The sequence below is a fragment of the Ipomoea triloba genome, chromosome 16, assembly GCF_003576645.1.
Source record: "Ipomoea triloba cultivar NCNSP0323 chromosome 16, ASM357664v1".
NCBI lineage: Eukaryota > Viridiplantae > Streptophyta > Magnoliopsida > Solanales > Convolvulaceae > Ipomoea > Ipomoea triloba.
In genome coordinates, this window is record NC_044931.1 from 10571508 (window position 1) to 10571750 (window position 243).

Genomic DNA, 243 nt, shown 5'->3' on the forward strand with positions numbered 1-243 from the left:
AGAAAGAAGTCATAAGGTTGGTGTTTTGGTTAGGCCGGAGTCCTGAAAATGGTGTTGGCACTCGGTCAACCATGCCTCCATAAAAAGGGAGTGTGAGAAATAAGTAATAACTTTGGTGTTCTGGTTAGGCCGGAGTCCTGAAAATAGAGTCGACACTCGCTCAACCGTGCATCCCTGAAAAGGGAGTGTGAGAAAGAAGTCATAAGGTTGGTGTTTTGGTTAGGCCGGAGTCCTGAAAATGGA